General features: G+C 37.9%; 1 protein-coding gene across 4 annotated transcripts in view; it reads left to right on the top strand.

Moving 5' to 3' along the window:
• LOC106082288 (zinc finger protein ush) overlaps positions 1–17,727 on the top strand; it is a 570,300-nt gene that overhangs the window by 157,810 nt on the left and 394,763 nt on the right. The window contains exon 2 of one of the 4 annotated variants that reach the window (XM_059366047.1): positions 15,231–15,267. The exons of the other annotated variants lie outside the window; for them this stretch is intronic. The gene's annotated coding sequence lies outside the window, so the exon portion shown is untranslated. The remainder of the gene's footprint in view (positions 1–15,230; positions 15,268–17,727) is intronic. 4 annotated transcript variants of the gene reach the window in all.

Here is a 17,727-nt window from a genome sequence, read left to right as displayed (position 1 = left end):
TCAAAAGCAAAATATGCATTATTGGTCAGATTAATATCCACATGTGCTTCACGAATCAACACTTCGTCCACAAAAAATAACTGTTTGGTGCGGTTTGCATGCCGTCAGCGTCATTGGGTCTTACTTCTTCATCGACGATACCAATCGTCACATTGTATTTCAAGCCGATAATAAAGTTTTTGAAATATCTCACATGGTTTGCGATTTAAGAAAAAAATGCCAAGTCCTTATTGGTAAACCCGATAAATTTAAACTATTGTTAATAACAGGTGTTTCGAGATTTGAAATAAATTCCAATGAATTCTATTTTTGGCTTTTGGCCTGTGCTCGTTCAATTTTATGCAATTTACCTTAATTACTGAGTTTTAAATTTATGTTCATTCAATTATTATGGTTTGAATCGGACCATAACTTGATATAGCTCCAATATTTTAGCAATTTTTTTTATCCCTTGTTTGCCTAAAATGAACTCAAAAAATGCGATCTATGGTGGAGGGTATATACGATTCGGTCCTGCCGAACCTAGCACGCTTGTTACTTGTTATAAATAAGAAGAATTCAGCCGAACTTAACCTTCTTTTAAATTGTTTCTTCACAAATAATAGCACCATGATAGTCTATACATGTATGGAATTCCGTCCATCCGACCTTTGTTTTTTTGTAATATTTATTTTTATCCTAACAATGTATGTCAGTTTTTTTTTCCAACTTAATCTACGATCATTTATTTCAAATAATTTTGTTTTTCTCATTTTATGCGATTGACTGATTGTAATTTCAACAGAAACTGATAAAAAACACAAAACACTACGGCAATGTCATTTCTATGGCCGAGATATATGAGCAGTATTCATACATCATACATTTCGGCGTGTATTGCCATTACGTGAATCTGAATTCGAATCCGAATATGAATTGCATTCTGTTACAGTGATATACGTGAGGTGTTTTTATTTCATGTTTTTTTGCTTTGCGGTTCACCTCACAAATGATTTGAAAAGCAAAATAGTAAAACGTTTAGATTTTAATCGAATGATAAATCTGTCAATATTTTTGCTGTTTTTCTAATCGATATGCCAGAAGGAGAAAACAAATCGAATAACACTTGGCATATCGTGCTTGTTCACTGTCAATCGATTTTGATCGTGTGTGTTGTTTCGTCGTTCGTCTTGGCCAAGAAATGGATATACATGGAAGAGTTGAATTGCATTTGATGTGCAACTCAGGTGGGTGCTAAATTTTTTTTTATATGCTACCTAAATTAGAATATAACGCCACTTGATTGTGGCATATTCGTTCGGTTGTGTATGTCCATAGTGGCATGAGGTGGATTAATATCCGCACCCTCTTTTCAACCTAACACTAATTTCTATTTCTCGCAATTTTTCAAAAAATTTTTGATTAAGCTCAAGATATTTAAAATATATGGAATTTCCTCTTTGTAAAGCTTAACAGTATTGCTACGATCTGCATAATCAATAAGTACTTCAACATTTATTATATCCTACACTACTACTGTGATACAGGGTATTATAACTTAACGCGTGTTTTTTTTTACCCAGTCGTCATGGGAGAACTGTGAGCACCACACGGGCTGGAACTTTAAGCTTCGAATTGTATGGCGTTCATCGTTATCACGGATTGCATGGCAGCAAGCTACCGGGCGCATCCACAGTATTCAGGTATTAAAAAACTTCATATTTATGCGGAATAGCTGCAAATGCGGGTGCAGGCAGTCAGTGATTAAGAGTCTCAGTAAGGGTTCAGGTGTCACTGGCTCTTACTTAAATACTGAGTGGCAATGATATTCGAAATGATAAGGCTTCTTCAAACAGCCAGAGCAACCCTGTAATCAGAAGCACCACGCCAGGAGAAAAGGAGAGAGGAGAAACGTCTATTTCGCAGAAAGAAAAGAAAACGGAAAGACGAAAAAAGCGAATTAAAATGTACAGGAGTCAGAATGAAGTCCAGAAATTTTACCAAAGAATCAAATATCAAACCGATGGATTGAATGCAAGAACATCCTCTAGAGAAGGAAATGTGGTAACTGATACAGGTAGTGTTGTTAGGATATGGAAAACAAATTTTCCCAGGTGCTAGTATCGATGGGGGCGAAGAGGAAACCGAGGTATTGGTTCCGTGACGTTTATCTCCTAGTCAAAATGAGGTCCAAGTAGCAGTGACTCAGATGAAGAACAACAAGGCAACAAGAGCCGACGGGTTGCGTGTTGAACTACTTATGCAGAAAGAAAAGGAAATGGAGAGACGTGTTTGTGAGCGAATTGAGATTTACAGGAGTCAGAATGAAGTCCAAACATTTTACCAAAGAATCAAATATCAAACCGATGGCTTAAATGCAGGCACATCCTCTAAAGAAGGAAATCTGGTAACTGATACAGATTGTGTGCTTGGGATATGGAAAACAAATTTTCCCAGCTATTACTATCCATTGATGGGGGCGAAGAGGAATCCAAGGGATTGGTTCCGTGAACTACTTTAGACCGGAGTCGTCACGCTGATAAGGCATATGCTTCAGCTTGTCTACGCGATCTGGTTAGAAGAACGCATACCCGATGATTGGAACCTTTGCAAACTATGTCCCTACTCAAACAAGGAGACAAGACGGGATGTGCCAACTACAGAGGAATAAGTCTCTTACCCATCGGATACAAGTTACTCTCGAACTTTCTGTGGGAAAGATTAAAATCTAATATGATAATTGGGCCCTATCAATTCGGTTTTAGACTTGTTAAATCTACCACAGACCAGATATTCACACTGAGCCAAATCCTGAAGGTCAGGCCAACTCTTACCGTCTCTTCGTTGACAAAAAAGCCTCTTTCAATTCAAAGGTATTCCTGCAGAATGGCACTTGATGACACACGTTCCTCAGTAAGAATAGGAAATAATCTCTTCAAACCATTCAATACCTAACGAGGTTTCAGACAAGAAGACAGCTTATCGTGTAATCTCTTTAAAATAATGCTGCGGAAGATTATATGAGATGCAAATGTGAATAGATATGGCACACTAATCACAAGAGAATACTTGCTTGTCGCCTATGCCGACGACATTGACATCATAGGTCGGTTACGGAAGTAGTAACTGAAGCTTTTGAAAGAATCAAAGGAGAGTCTGTGAAATTGGGTCTGGCAGTAAATGGAGATAAGACAATATGGGTGGTATGAACTCCCAAAACGCCTTGTACTCCCGAACAGCTGAAGAAAGTGGAAAAAGTTGGGAATCATGACTATAAGATAATCAGCAACTTTATCTACCTCGGCTTCGCCGTAACCCTTATTAATGACACCAGTTTTGAAACTAAGCGAAGAACAATACTGACAAACAGATGCTACTTTGGACTAAGCAAGCATTTTAGAAACAAGGCCACCTCTCGAAAGACGAATATTACACTATACAAGACACTAATACTACCCGTGTTGTTATATGGTTCCGAGGCATCGATACTTGTAAAAACAGAGGAGGCAGTACTAAGAGTTTTTGAGAGAAAGATCTCTGTTCTACACACAAACCGGAACAACCAAAAGTTCGATGGAAAGATCAAGTGGTGAAAGACATCTCAAAATTTGGAGTCAGAGATTTTAGAAGGAGTGCAGAATATCGAGGCGCCTGGAACGCTATTCTAAGTTCGGCTATTGAGGCAAATGTTCTGTCACAGCCAATTAAAGTAAGGAAGTATTTAGTAGAATATCGTCTGCACTTCTTAAAATGGAAATTATTTTTTACAAATTTTCCTGTGAAAATTTCATTAAGGAACAGGGCCAAACTTCTCACATATCACTGAGTGCTGTCTGATGCAAGTTTAAGCTCAATGATATCGTACCTCATTTTTATAGCCGAGTCCGAACGGCATGCTGCAGCGCGACGTCTCTTTGGGGAGAAGTCTTTACATGACAGGAGGGAATAACAATCGCTGAAAATATTTTTTCTAATGTTCTCGCCAGGATTCGAACACAGGCGTTCAGCGTCATAGGTGGACATGCTAACCTCCAAAATTATTTTTACACCTTGCCATATGCGCTTAAGCCCCCTGGTAGTGTTTCACAATACTTTTCTCTTAGTCATACACGTTCATATATAAGCAGTTCTTACAGTTTGTTATCGCTTGTTTTTTCAAACCAATTCGCGATAAATTTATATTACTCATAAACTTTTTGTTATTTTCGCAATTACACATTTCAGATTAATATAAAGCTGATTCTATTATTTTTACACATTTCAATAGTTGATTACAGGAAATGTCGAATGATAACGAAAACCATTACACACTAAACTATTTTGCATATCGATTCAATGTTTGACTCATTCTGAGATATTCATCAACATTCTGGTATGAAATGAACATTGATCGTTAAGTTTAATAAAATTTTAAGTGTTGCAACGATAACGATTTCTGCTGGGGAATTTTTAAGAAAATTAGTTTATTGGTTGTATACATTAACGAATTGGGAATATATGGAAGAAATAAAAACTGGGTTTTTATACTAGGGTGATGAATTTTGAAATTTTTCTTAAAAATAATTTCCTGTTGCACAAAGTGAATGACTCAAATTTTAATACCATATTCGTATTCTACTCTCCAATATCTTTCATTTGAGTCCCATATTGTCATGATCGTCAAATAAACCGATATTATGTGGTTTTGGGTTTGGGGGGCCCCCGGGTACTTGGACCCAACTTTTGTTATGAAATTCGTACTGTACTCTAGAATACCTTTCATTTGAATTCCATATTGTCCGGATCGGTCCACTTTTATTTTTGGGTAGTACTTTGGGGTAAGAGCGAGGGTCCGCCCCATCCCGATATCAAAAAATTATAGAGCTTATGTTTCCTTCCAGACTAACATACACAATCTGTGAACATTTTAAGGTAATCGGTTCAGCCGTTTTTGAGTCTATACGGAACTAACAACCAACAAACCGAACAGCAAACACTAATTGAATTTAATAAGATTAAGTGAAGGTGCCTAATTTGGAATTATCTTCCACGATTCTTCTATGATTCCCCGATTTAAAAAAATTAGTGAGAAACTTAAGATTATTCCATGCTTATAATTGTGGTAGGAAATTAATAAACTCCCATAAATTTATTCTGAATTTCCCGTTGGGGTTTTTTGATTATAGCCACTCCGTTTACATTCAATTTAAGGAAGAAAAGGAACGTGCATTTTTTTATTGATGTGTGTGTCTTCCGTTGGCTACCTGTGGCGGATAATTTTGTTACAAAAATCACATTTATGAGGGGTCATTAATTTGGAAGTTTTGAAAAATTTGCAACTCACACGTGCTAACTCAGGTATATAGCTACCATTAAATAAATGTTTACCCCCCATTCTATGGTGGTGGGTATATAGATTATCGATACGAATTCATAATTTCTCTTAAAAACTACAAGAATGGCAATATCTGGTATATGGTAAATTCACCAGGTCTAAAGACGTATTGGAAAGCAACCCTATGACAGCCGGTTCTATATACCGGATTGACTCGATGGAAATTTTTATCGACTAGGGGTTGCGGCCTCAGTGAACGTATTCGTCTTCTTTTCCTCATGGGAGATTATCGACTAGGGGTTGCGGCCTCAGTGAACGTATTCGTCTTCATTTCCTTATGGGAGAGACACATCCCGGAGCGCCTTTTCCGTACCCTTCTGCTCCGTGCCGGGATTAAAGAGAACCCTTGACCCTGGTTCTGTTCGGTTTGCCAGAACCGCCTTCGTCATCGGTCGGTGTCAGTGAGGTGTAACCGTTGCTTGAAATTGGTGCGCATCCAATCTTTTTCTGCCCTTACATCACTACGTACTGAAAATGTTGCAAGGTGTTGTTCAAAATGTCGTCGTCGGCGTCCCCTTCGTCAGACTATGTAAATCCTCCGCGCGGCAATATACGCCAGTGTCAGGAAGTGTATCTTTCTTGCAATTGAATTGCAATGGCCTCCGAGGCAAGATGGACGACATAGTTGTGACCGAGATTATGTTAATGTTTACTGGCCCGCCATCAGTGGCCTACTGTCCGGCCATTATAGCCTGAATACAGGGGACTATAATGCGCATCGCGTTTCATGACATTCTCCCATAGCTAATGACAAGTGGAGTATAGCTTTGGCAGGCCAGATTGAAGAATGACACCACTAGCCAGACATTTCCATTGCATGTCCGTGATCTCCTGAATATCGTATCCTGGCAAATCGCAATTTCTTTGGGATCCGACCACCTCCCCATATTTTGGAGGCTACCGTAGCTCAGTGGTTAGCATGTCAGCCTATGATGCTGAACGCTTTGGTTCGAATCCTGGCGAGAACATCATGAAAATGTTCAGCTGTTGTTATCCGCTTCTAATGCTGTGAGGTACTATGCCATGTAAAAGCTTTAGGGGGCTGCCAAAAAGCTTCCGGAAAATCTAGGGTCTTGAAATTTTGCAAACGATCTCGATAACACCTCAGCTGTAACCATTCCGAATGTGATATCTCTACCCATTCTCACACAGTATGTTTTTTACTAGCTTTTTTCGATTTTCTCCCACTGTGCATCGTTCGGTACACCGACCTTAAAACATCAGAGCGCCGGATGTTTATCAATCAGACGAAGGCCGATGGAGTCGACTACAGAGAGTACACCAATTGCCGCTTCAGCGGGATGACAGCCCCCTCAAATGCGCTAGTTGTCGAGAGGAAATTCCGAGACATAATTAACACAGCAGCCGTTCGCTTTATTTGGAATTTGTGGCTGGAACACCTGGAGCTATGTAACTTAGGTACCGGTTTAAACAAGTTGTAATCTACTATTAAGTCACTCTCGAGTCCTGGAAGAAAGGAAGACAGGACTTCAGTCACTTTTGGCGATGCATCTGTGACTGATCCGAAGAGATGCTCCAGGTTGTTCAACCATCAATTTATTGAGCATCCCGAGAGTAACAAGGCTAGGAGGAGAGCCATTCGTCGTATACGTGATCTCCGGGCCGATGGACAGCCTTCACAATTTACCGTGGACGTAGTTACGAATGTCAATGGCTCACATCGCTCCAAGTCATCCAAGTCGTTGGGCCTCGACCGACTCTTTACATTGTTGCCGAAGAATCTGGATTTACTTTCAGTCGAGTACCTTATGACTATCCTCAAACTGTCTTTGTATACTGAGACGTAAGTAAATACCAGGTACTAAACTTACGTCTCAGTATTTTGGTGGACTGCGTTGGAAAAAAAAGTGCAACATAAGGATAATACAACAGGTTCAGAGAACATGTCGTCTTGCCATAGGCGGAGCGATGAGGACCACGCCTACTAGGACGCTGGACACTATTTTATATATTTGACTGCGGCTATGAGACTTAAGGCGATGGCTGAAGGGATAGAGGATAGGAACAGGTCATACCATCTCTGTATAATCGGGGCAATGATAGGACAAGAAATGGATGAGGTTTCTGATCGAATACCTGCGATACCTACGACTTGAACTCGAGTGCGAGCCAATGCTGACAGCGGCACAGCCTTGGATTGACGGAACTCTGGTATTGCCATCTTGATGTTTATGTTACACAAATGGATCAAAGCTAGAGGACAGATTGGACATGGGGGTCTACATTGAGAAAGGACGGATATTTGTCTTTGGTTGCTTGACCATAATACGGTCCTGCAGGCGGACATCCGGACATCTTTACGGACTGAAAACTGGCAATCAGGGCAATAACAACCAGAACGGTAAGGTCATGAACAGTGTTGGAGTGTAAGAAGGAGATTTACTCCTACTTTGAGGATGGGAAAATCCGCATCGTTATGGATGCCGGGCCATAACGGTGTAAGGGGGAATGAAAGGACAGACGATTTGGCAGTGAAGGCTAGAGGACTGCCGGCAATAAACTTGGTTAATCCAAAGCCTTTTGGTTTGACGCAGTCCAAATTAAGCGCTTGGACGACGAACGCGCATGTAATAAGTGGAAAAGCGAAACGGTCGGTAGGGCAACGAAAATCCTATGGGGAGATTCGGATTATGAGAAGAGACTATTACTGAAAGGAGGTTATAAGGAGGTCAGTATAGCTTTCGGTATCGTACCGACCCAGGCGCCCCTCGGTTACTAGTTGATAGCATGCTCGGATTACCATTGCGGGTGTATCATAACGGGGCAAATAGTAATACGATGTCAATTATACAAAATCGGTGCGACAAATGATAGCCCGGATTTGGCGGTCAACAGACACTGGCATTTAGGTGGGGAAAGAATACCAGACATGAAAACAATTAAGGATTTTGTAAGTAGCACGGAATCACCGACTTAGATTTTTTCGAGGTTTTTATATCCTCCACCATAGGATGGGGGGTATACTAATTTCATTCTGATTGTAACTACTCGAAATATTCGTCTGAGACCCCATAAAGTATATATATTCTTGATCGTCGCGACATTTTATATCGATCTAGCCATGTCCGTCCGTCTGTCTGTCGAAAGCACGCTAACTTCCGAAGGAGTAAAGCTAGCCGCTTGAAATTTTGCACAAATACTTCTTATTTGTGTAGGTCGGTTGGTATTGTAAATGGGCCATATCGGTCCATGTTTTGATATAGCTGCCATATAAACCGATCTTGGGTCTTGACTTCTTGAGCCTTTAGAGGGCGCAATTCTTATCCGATTGGAATGAAATTTTGCACGACGTGTTTTGTTATGATAGCCAAAAACTGTGCAAAGTATGGTTTAAATCGGTTCATAACCTGATATAGCTGCCTTACAAACCGATCTTGGGTCTTGACTTCTTGAGCCTTTAGAGGGCGCAATTCTTATCCGATTGGAATGAAATTTTGCACGACGTGTTTTGTTATGATATCCAACAACTGTGCCAAGTATGGTTCAAATCGGTTCATAACCTGATATAGCTGTTATATAAACCGATCTTGGGTCTTGACTTCTTGATCCTCTAGAGAGCGCAGTTCTTATCCGATTGGAATGAAATTTTGCACGACGTGTTTTGTTATGATATCCAACAACTGTGCCAAGTATGGTTCAAATCAGTTCATAACCTGATATAGCTGCCATATAAACCGATCTTGGGTCTTGACTTCTTGAGCCTCTAGAGAGCGCAGTTCTTATCCGATTGGAATGAAATTTTGCACGATGTGTTTTGTTATGATATCCAATAACTGTGCCAGGTATGGTTCAAATCGGTTCATAACCTGATGTAGCTGTCATAAAAACAGATCTGGGGACTTAACTTCTTGAGCTTCTACAGGGGGCACTTTCTATCCGATTTGCCTGAAATTTTATACGACGGATCCTTTCATGAACATCGACATACGTGTTTATTATGGTCTGAATCGGTCTATAGTCCGATACAGCACCCATATAAATCGCAATTCTTATTCGAATTGGCTGACATTTTACACAGGTCTCCAACATATAATTTAATTGTGGTCCGAATCGGACATCGGTTAATAAGATTAGGTCCGGTTGAACTTGGCACGCTTCTACTTGTTTATGTTTTAGATGTTTTTTATGTTTACAACGACAATTTCTTCCCTATATCAACATCTTTATGTTCCCATTTTCCCGCGTTCTACGCCCATGAATGCTTATTACATATTTGCCATAATAAAAGCCAATGATTTTCTGCTCTACATTGTCCTTAAGTCAAAATGCAAAGTGACGACAATGTGAATGTCGATGGGCTGATGATGATCATTGATCTTGTATTTCATTTTTGTCGCTTGGTCCGAACTACACATTGGCTTGTGACCAATTTTGCTTTTGTCTTCATAGTTTGCCCACATTTAAAGGTCTTTCGTGTCTTCATTTTATTATCACATCTAAGGACAGACTTTATTCAGCGTAAACTCAACTCGGCTCATCTCAACAATTGGTGGTGTATTTACTTTGACTGTGCAGCAAAAATGCGATGGCAGGAAGATTGCGTCTCATATTCTTTCAATTTTAATTAAGAGGAGAGCATATTCCCCAGCAAAAACAAAAAAGCACTGGCTGTCCACCACAAGTGCAACCAGTCGTCAGTCATATGGTTGGCCGACTTACTTGAGCTGAGTTGAGGTCCAGCCGCGAGTCGAATTTGGACTCAAGTTGAGTCGGTAACAAAACACTCCTGAGATCTCAACAAATGATCTGCTGTTACTGCTGTTGATGCAGCTGCAGCAGCATTGCTTTAATTTTCTGAAGTGTTTTATTTCTTCTTAGGCCTTTTATCAATCTTTACTCGAAGCTTATCTCGTCTTTATTTTGTTGAAACTGAAAATATACAAAAAAAAAGAAAAAAAAACAGTAAACTCACAGTTCGTTCATGAGATTCTATTATCTATTCCAAGCGATCTTTTGGTTGTGTTTAATTGACCATAAGGCCAAGCCAATCCAGTCCAGGCCATGCTGCTGCCAGGCGAGACCAAATCAGCGCATCCCCACAACAAAAAACCGCAGACTGATGGCATAACAAAACGGCGTTCAAATGGAAAAATAATCAAAGTGACTGCAACCAAATCGACAACGAGACAAAACAAAAACATGTAGACATTGCCAAAGTCTTGCAGATGATTAACAGATGCCATATCCATAGCCATAGCTGCCTGGAAAACGCACCAAGAAAAATCTTAAAGATCTCTTCTACTCAATGCTTTTGCCTAAAGATTATGAAAATAAATTTGAAAAATTGAAAAATGCCAAACATTTAACTTAAGATAGCCTTATCTGCCTGTATGTCTTGCAGAGATTGAAATGGGAGATATTTTCTAAATGAGTTCATTATGGCCTTGCATTAACATTTTGCCTTTGAAAAGATAATTCAAAAATAATTTAGTATTTGAAGCTATTTTTTGTTCTCTATAGACAAAATTTTTATGAAATTTTCTCTAAAGATAAAATTTCTATAAAATTTAATTTGTATACTCACTGAAATAGCGAATATGTTTTTACAATAGGAGCCAAAGACTAATAACGGCTAAAAAGGTATGTGGGAGCTACATATGAATATGGACTAATTTTGATAAAATTTTACACACATATTGGAACGTCAAATACAACACCTCATGCTAAATTTTGTAAAGATCGGGCAAAAATTGTGACCTCTAGAGCCTTAAAAACCATATCGGATGAAAGATATGTATGGGAGCTATATCAAAATCTGATCCTATTTTAATGAAATTTTGCACGCATATTAATGCTTCATTCTAAATTTGGTAAGGATCGTACCAAAATTGTGACCTCTACAGCCTTAAAAATCCATATCGGATGAAAGATATATATGGGAGCTATATCAAAATCTGATCCGATTTTGATAAAATTTTGCACACATACTCGTACTTCATATAGAATACCTTATGCACAAGATCGGACCAAAAGTGTGGATACTAAAGACCTAAAAGGGCATACGGATGAAAGATATATATGGAAGCTATATTCAAATCTGAACCGATTTTGATGAAATTTTGCACATATATTGGGACGTTAAAAAAAGCAATTCATACCACATTTTGTAAGGATCGTACCGAAATTGTAGTTTATACAGATATAAAAGGGCATATCGGAGGAAAGATATATATGGGAGCTATATTAAAATCTGAACCGATTTTGATGAAATTTTGCACATATATTGGGACATCGAAAACAGCAATTCATACCAAATTTTGTAAGGATCGGCCCAAAATTGTAGCTTATACAGATATAAAAGGGCATATCGGATGAAAGATATATATCGAAGCTATATTCAAATCTGAACCGATTTTGATGAAATTTTGCACATATATTGGGACGTTAAAAAAAAAGCAATTCATACCACATTTTGTAAGGATCGTACCGAAATTGTAGCTTATACAGATATAAAAGGGCATATCGGAGGAAAAATATATATGGGAGCTATATTAAAATCTGAACCGATTTTGATGAAATTTTGCGCATATATTGGGGCATCGAAAATAGCAATTTATACTAAATTTTGTAAGGATCGGGCCAAAATTGTAGCTTATTCAGATATAAAAGGGCATATCGGATGAAAGATATATATGGGAGCTATATTCAAATCTCAACCGATTTTAATGAAATTTTGCGCATATATTGGGACATCGAAAATAGAAATTCATACCAAATTTTGTAAAGATCGGACCAAAATTGTGCCTTCTACAGATTTAAAAGGGCATATCGGATGAAAGATATATATGGGAGCTATATTTAAATCTGAACCGATTTTGATGAATTTTCGTACATTTATTGGGACGTCAAAAAAAACAACTCATACCAAATGTTGTAAGGATCGGACCAAAATTGTAGCTTATACAGATATAAAAGGGCATATCGGATGAAAGATATATATAGGAGCTATATTTAAATCTCAACCGATTTTGATGAAATTTTGCGCATATATTGGGACATCGAAAATAGCAATTCATACCAAATTTTGTAAGGATTGGGCCAAAATTGTAGCTTATTCAGATATAAAAGGGCATATCGGATGAAAGATATATATGTAAGCTATATTTAAATCTGAACCGATTTTGATGAATTTTTGCACATATATTGGGACGTCAAAAGAAGCAATTCGTACCAAATTTTGTAAAGATCGGACCAAAATTTTAGCTTATTCAGATATAAAAGGGTATATCGGATGAAAGATATATATAGGAGCTATATTTAAATCTGAACCGATTTTGATGAAATTTTGCGCTTATATTGGGACATCGAAATAGGCAATTCATAACAAATTTTGTAAGGATTGGGCCAAAATTGTAGCTTATTCAGATATAAAAGGGCATATCGGATGAAAGATATATATGGTAGCTATATCCAAATCTGGACCGATTTCTTTCAAAATAGCGTGGACCAAAAAAGTGACTTGTGCTAAGTTTTATGATGATCGGACAACAAATGCGACCTGTTTCTTGATTACAAGAATACATGGACAGACAGACAGATGGACCGACAGACAGAGGAACATAGCTAAATCGAATCAGTAAGTGACTCTAAGTCGATCGGTATACTTATCGATATATCTAGCTCTTCTCCTTCTAAGCATTGCAAACAAATGCAAAAAGATATAACACCCTGTATCACAGTAGTGGTGTAATGCAAATGCAAATTTGCCTTTAGACATTCCATTAAGGAATAGGGGCAAACTTCTCACATATCAATGAATTCTGTTCAATTCAAGTTAAAGCTCAATGATAAGGGGCCTTCTTTTTATAGCACGGCGTGCCGCAGTACGACACCTCTTTGTGGAGAAAATACATGGCTGCCATACCAAATGGTACTGTACCTCCCAAATGTTGCCAGTAATAAGAGGGGATAGCTACAGCACACACATCGGGAGATCGGTTTATATGGGAGCTATATCAGGTTATAGACCGATTCGAACCATACTAAGCATAGTTGTTGGAAGTCATAATCGAACACCACATGCAAAATGTCTGCCAAATCGTACAAAAATTGTGGCTTTCAGGGGCTCAAGAAGTCAAATCGGCAGATCGGTTTATATGGTAGCTATATCTAAATCTGAACCAATATGGCCCATTTGTAATCCCCAACGACCTACATCAATATTAAGTACCTGTGCAAAATTTCAAGCGCCTAGCTTTACGCGTTCGACCGCTATCGTGATCTCGACAGACGGACGGGTCGCCCAAACTCCAAAATCCCCCCCCCCCCACACAGACATATTGGATGTTCATGTCATATCAATCATGTCTATATGGAACTTGATTTGTTTGTTCGTTAGAATGAATAACGCCTGAACCGATTTTCTTAAAATTTTCGCAGATTGTGTAGATTTATCTGGAAGCAAACATAGACTATATAATTTTTTGATATCGGGTGGGGTCGGACGCTCCCATAACCCAAAAATGTCACCCAAAACCAAGGTGGACCGATAGGCACAATATAGGTCTCAAATGAAAGGTTTTGGAGACTAGAAAACGACTATCGTATTAAAATTTGGGTCCAAGTACCCAGCGGACCGCCCCAACCACATAACTCCTTTAAACAGACTTATATTCGACATTCGTCTCAATATGGGACTCAAATAAAAAGAATTCGGCAGTAGATAACAAATATGGCATACAAAATTAGGTCCAAGAAATCGGAGGTCAGCCCACCCCCAAATACCCCCAAATGGGCATATTAACCGACCACGGCTATATGGGACTAAAATGAAAGTTATTTGGGAGTAGATTACGGATATGACAATTCTAGGTGGCGCTTTTCCTCCTAAAAATACGCCAAATAGGTTAATTGACCCATTATTGCAATATGGGACTTAAACGAAAGATATTTGAGAGTAGAAAACGAATCTGATATCAAATTTTGGAGCCATGTGTTTAGAAGTACGCCCTAAAGTAACAGTGGCAATATGGAGCAAAAACCAACGGTATTTGGGAATAAAGAACGAATTTGATATTTATTTTCAGGGTAAAATGTCGATGGCTGCCCTAGCCCCAGCCCCAAAGCCCCCTTCAAACGATTCACTTTTACCGACCATGGCAATATGAGGCTCAAATTTAAGAGATTTGGGAGTGCAGCACGAATTTGATATCCATATTTGAGTCAAAGTGTCTGAGGTGCCAAATATCTGGGTGACAACCCCAACCCCGAAATACCCCCTAAACCAAAAATATTTACCAATATGGTAATATAGGACTCAAAAGAAAAGCATTTTGGGAGCATTTGCCCAGGCACCGAGCATGAGCAAACTTCTCGCACATTAATGAGTGCTTCTCCGTTCAAGTTTAAGCTGAGTGATAAGGGACCTTTTTTCATAGCCGAGTCTGAACAGCGTGCCGCAGTGCGACACCTCTTTGGGGAGACTTTTTTTCATGACCATGCATGGCATGTTACCTCGCAAATGTGGCCAACATTAAGGGGGGATAACCACTGCTTTCGATTTTTTCCGATTATCACGCCAGGACTCGAACGCAGGCGTTCAGCGTCATAGGCGGACATAGGCTACAGTGGCACGAATTCGATATACATATTCAGGGCGAAGTGTCTCCACCCTAAAAAGATATAAAAGAGTTAAAGAAGGGGGAGCGGGGCTAGCCCAGTTCGGCTAGTTTATTTTAAAGACAAAAATTTAATGAAATTTTACCAACATTTTTTGAAATTTTCTTTGAAATAAAATTTTTCTGTAAAAACAAAATTTCAATGAAATGTTCTTTTTACCTGATTTTAATAGTTTTACTATATATTTGATATATCACTTGTTTCTCATTATTTACCATAATATTGTTTTATTTTTCAGGTAATATAAAATGATATCATATTTAGAATTCATTAAGGTAAGTAAGTTTTCAATGTTATAAAAATATTAAAATTTCACAAAAATATTGACATTTGTTTCAAATTGTTTAACAATTAAAAAATAGGCTTGAAAAGAGGTAAATATCAAAAAATTCTAAAATCTGCATTTTCCCCCTTCATACATACAGCGGTCAAAAAAAGTATTCATCATTAGCAAAATTGATAATAAATTCACTTATTTTGGGTAATTGAAGAAAATTTAAAGTAAACAAATAATGCAGTTTTATGCAATAGTTTATTTTTCGTAATATGTTTTAAAATAAATTCAAAAAATAAATTTAATTAGCGCAAAAAATGCAATTTTATATAATAACACCAAAAACAGAACAAAAAAAGTATTCATCATTGATGTGCTATCATCAAAGTCAAATTCAAATATTATTTGGGAATCCCCCTTTTCTGTTTTATTTAGTAAAGGAGGCTTTGCCCTTGACAGCAAATATTTAATTTCATTGAAAATATAGTTTTTGTCAAAATGGGTCGTAAGCAAAACGAGGTTTCTGATGAGGTAAAAGTTTTGATAATAAAACACCACAGGAATGGTTTAACTCAAAAAACTATCAGTGAAATATTAAATAGACCACGATCTACTATACAATCCATCATCAGAAAGTGGACAGAAACGAAAACTGTTGACAATAAACCAAGATCTGGTCGACCAAAAGCACTTTCAGTTGGAGATGTGCGTTGGCTAGTGCGGCAAGTTCAGAAAACTCCGAAGACAAATGCGACCATTCTTCGTAAAAACACTATGGAATATTTAGGGAAGGAAGTTACTACACAAACAATTCGAAATACACTCAAAAGGCATAGTTACAGAGGAAGAACTGCACGTAAGAAGCCCTTTATAAATAAAATAAACCGAGTGAAAAGGCTAAACTTCGCAAAAATGTATGTAAAACAGCCCGAATCATTTTGGAAAACAGTCATTTTTGCAGACGAGAGCAAGTTTAATCTTTTTGGGTGCGATGGAAAGGTCATAGTGTACAGAAAACCAAATACAGAGCTTGAAGAACGAAACACAGTTGCTACTGTAAAACATGGTGGAGGTGGTTTAATGGTTTGGGGGTGTATGGCGGCTTCAGGAGCGGGAAATCTTGAAATTATTAATGGAGTAATGGATCATAAGTATTACATTGACATTTTAAAGAGGAATTTAAAAGATTGTGCTGTAAAACTTGGGCTTGGTAATAACTTTCAATATTATCAAGATAATGACCCCAAACATTCTGCTTTAAATACCAAGATGTGGATGCTGTATAACTGCCCCAAAGTCATTAAAACTCCTCCTCAAAGTCCCGACTTGAACCCAATTGAACATCTTTGGGAACATCTCGAACGCAAATTGAGAACGCGCAATTTTTCGAGCAAGAGTCAAATGCAACAGGTGATAATGGAGGAATGGACTAATATAGACCAAAATATAACCGCTAAATTAGTCCAATCGATGTCAAACCGTTTAAAAGAAGTTATAAGACGCGGTGGTCGAATAACAAAGTATTAATTTTTTTAAATTATGTTATTTATTTTTTTGTTTTTTTGCAATGATGAATACTTTTTTTGTTTAATTTTTTGTGTTCAGCTGTAAAATGGCCCTTTTTGTTCCAATAAATACTATTTTTTTCTTTAAAAACAATGAAATTGTGTACATATATATCACACAAGCACTACTGCATCATTAGTTTAATATGTTTTTATTCCAATTGTCTTTTGTAGACTTATTAAAAAAAAAACATTGAATGATGAATACTTTTTTTGACCGCTGTATGTGCAACAGTAAAATACTACCATATGTTGTATTTTAATATTCGAGATATTTTAATTTGACAATGCCTTAAAAATTCACATCGAAATTACTCCACAAACTGCTTAACAACATTGTCTTAGTAATGCAAAGAGCTCTCATAAAGTCTTTAAATCCTGCTTCACATGCAGCGCCCAGAGTTGTGAAAACTAGTTTGTTTGTTGTCGGACATGACTTCGAAGCGCTTGAATTGACATAATAAAATTTTGTTTAACATTTTAAAACATTTTGTTCTTCATCTTCTGTTGGCACGTTTTCTTCTTGCGTTAGTCATTATGTTAACTTGGGCGATTGCATTTTAGTTTAGTGGAATATTTATGGTGTTGTTGGTTAGTGGCGCTTGTTTGGTTACCATGTAAATTGTTCTTAAAACACTTGCAATACACTGACAGACGCCACACACAAACGCACTCGCACACACACACACGAACACACTCTAAAAGCCTCATGCCATCTTTGACTCGAATCCTGCTGATGGAATGATGCATCAACGCTCAGTGATAACATTGGATACAAAGAGAAAATGCATAGCCGTTGAATACGCCTTCGTAGTCATGCAGTACTTAAGCCATCCTGGCACAGTGGTATTAAAATAGGAATATTCAAAGTCATAAAGGCCATTAAAAGGTTTTGA

This window comes from Stomoxys calcitrans, chromosome 3 (genome assembly GCF_963082655.1).
Source record: "Stomoxys calcitrans chromosome 3, idStoCalc2.1, whole genome shotgun sequence".
Taxonomy (NCBI): domain Eukaryota; kingdom Metazoa; phylum Arthropoda; class Insecta; order Diptera; family Muscidae; genus Stomoxys; species Stomoxys calcitrans.
This window is presented reverse-complemented; position numbering and strand designations above follow the sequence as displayed.